This window comes from Oryctolagus cuniculus, chromosome 1 (assembly GCF_051225735.1).
Source record: "Oryctolagus cuniculus isolate XC-2025 breed Fujian yellow rabbit chromosome 1, ASM5122573v1, whole genome shotgun sequence".
NCBI classification, from domain to species: domain Eukaryota; kingdom Metazoa; phylum Chordata; class Mammalia; order Lagomorpha; family Leporidae; genus Oryctolagus; species Oryctolagus cuniculus.
This window is the reverse complement of record NC_142867.1, coordinates 82,292,724-82,295,282: the sequence shown is the minus strand read 5'-3', so window position 1 is coordinate 82,295,282 and position 2,559 is coordinate 82,292,724. Positions and strand designations below refer to the sequence as shown.

At 42.3% G+C, this 2,559-nt stretch overlaps 1 pseudogene; it reads left to right on the top strand.

Moving 5' to 3' along the window:
• Positions 1-580: 580 nt before the first annotated feature.
• LOC100338960 (small ribosomal subunit protein eS6 pseudogene) lies at positions 581-1,413 on the top strand (annotated as a pseudogene).
• The last annotated feature ends 1,146 nt before the right edge of the window (positions 1,414-2,559 follow it).

The following is a 2,559-nucleotide window of genomic DNA, read 5'->3' as shown; positions in this document are numbered from 1 at the left end:
ATTACCAGCAGGTCCACAACACTGGCCCCTGAATGTTCCTATCTTCGGGCATGTTAATCCCAGTCATTCATAGTTTAGATTTTACATTTTGTTGAGAGGAATCTATTTTACTTTTGCTTTTATTTTTAGGATAAATGTATTCATTTTGATTTCATGACTAAAGTCTTAATAAAATTTATTCCTAAGATTCAGCCTTTTCTGGATTGCAGTGGAAAGTCTCATATGCTTTAAAGTTCCGCCAGTTTTGCAGGATTCAAATAAAAAATTCATCCTTGATTGAGCAGACTTGTGATTTTTGTTCACTCCTTTCCATCTTCTAGTTTTTGTCTCGGTCTCATCAGTTTAATTGTCACCTCATATTCCTAATTGTTAGTCAATGATTTACATTTTATTTACATTTTATTTTTTTGAAAGGACCAAATGGGATGCCAGTGTTACAGGTTGCAGCTTTACCCACTATGCCCCAACACTGGCCCCAAAATATACTTTTCTAATAAATTCATTTCCATAAAACTTTTGAAGTATGCTTAGAGTTAAATTCATGCATGTTGAAGGATCAATTAAAAATAAAACTCAGGGGGCCTCTTTTCCCTGGCGCCTCCGAGGCGGTCAGCTGCTTCAAAATGAAGCTGAATATCTCCTTCCCAGCCGCTGGCTGCCAGAAACTCATCGAAGTGAACGATGAACGTAAACTTTGTACTTTATATGAGAAGCGTATGGCCACAGAAGTTGCTGCTGATGCTCTGGGTGAAGAATGGAAGGGTTATGTCATCCGCATCAGTGGTGGGAATGATAAGGTTTTCCCATGAAGCAAGGTGTCTTGACCCATGGGCGGGTCTGCCTGCTGCTGAGTAAGGGGCATTCCTTTTACAGACCAAGGAGAACTGGAGAAAGAAAGCGCAAATCAGTTTGGGGCTGCATTGTCGATGCCAATTTGAATGTTCTCAACTTGGTTATTGTAAAAAAAGGAGAGAAAGATATTCCTAGATTGACTGATACCACGGTGCCTCGTCGCCTGGGTCCTAAAAGAGCCAGCAGAATTCGTATATTTTTCAATCTTTCTAAAGAAGATGATGTACACCAGTATGTTGTAAGAAAGCCCTTAAACAAAGAAGGTAAGAAACCTAGGACCAAAGCACCCAAGATTCAGCGTCTGGTTACTCCACGTGTCCTGCAACACAAACGCCAGTGAATTGCTCTGAAGAAACAGCGTACTAAGAACAAGGAGGAGGCTGCAGAATATGCTAAACTCTTGGCCAAGAGAATGAAGGAGGCCAAAGAAAAACGCCAGGAACAGATTGCCAAGAGACGTAGGCTGTCTTCTCTGAGAGCGTCTACTTCTAAATCTGAGTCCAGTCAAAAATAAGGTTTAATAACAACAAATAAATAAGATTGTGTTTAAAAAAAAAATAAATAAATAAAAACAAATAAAACTCAGGACCAGCACTGTGGCATAGCGGGTAAAGCCACAGCATGCAGTATTGACATCACATGTTGCTCCACTTCTGATCCAGTTCTCTGCTATTGCCTGGGAATGCAGCAGAAAATGGTCCAAGTCCTTGGGTCCCTGCACCCACATGGGAGACCTGAAAGAAGCTCTTGGCTCCTGGCTTCAGATTGGCACAGCTCCGGCCATTGCAGCCAATTGGGGATGAACCAGTGTATGGAAGACCTCTCCCTCTCTTTGCCTCTCCTTGTCTCTCTGTGTAACTCTGACTTTCAAATAAATAAATAAATCTTTAAAAAATTAAGGCCAGCGCCGCGGCTTAGTAGGTTAATCCTCCGCCTGCAGCACCGGCACACTGGGTTCTAATCCCGGGCGGGGCTCTGGATTCTGTCCTGGTTGCCCCTCCTCCAGGCCAGCTCTCTGCTGTGGCCAGGGAGTGCAGTAGAGGATGGCCCAAGTCCTTGGACCCTGCACCTGCATGGGAGACCAGGAGAAGCACCTGGCTCCTGCCTTCGGATCAGCGTGATGTGCCGGCTGCAGTGGGCCGCGGCGGCCATTGGAGGGTGAACCAACGGCAAAAGGAAGACCTTTCTCTCTGTCTCTCTCTCTCACTGTCCACTCTGTCAAAAAAAAAAAAAAAAAAAGTAAAATAAAATAATACTCTCAGAAATCAGAGATTAAGTAATAACATAAAATCCATATCCTGTTATTAGGATCCTTTGCAATAATAAATCCTTTTATTCAACAAAAATATCTTGAGTGACTATTATGTAGTAAGGACCATACTAAATAATAGGCATATTAGATTAAAGAGATAATATTGTATAAATAGTGGAGAGTATTTGGTACAATGGTTAAGATCCCATTCAATATACTCCTGCCCTAAACTAGAGTTTCTGGACTCAAGTCCCTGCTCCATTTTCAAGTCCAGCTTCCTGATAATTTGTACCCTGGGAGGCAGCAGATGATGTTTCTATTATGTTATTCCTGCTACCCTGGTGGGAGTCTTTGTTTGAGTTCTGAGCTCCTGACTTTGGCCTGGACCAGCCCCTTTTATTGCAGGTATTTGGAGAGTGAAATAGCAGACAGAGATTTTTTTTTTCCTCTTGTTT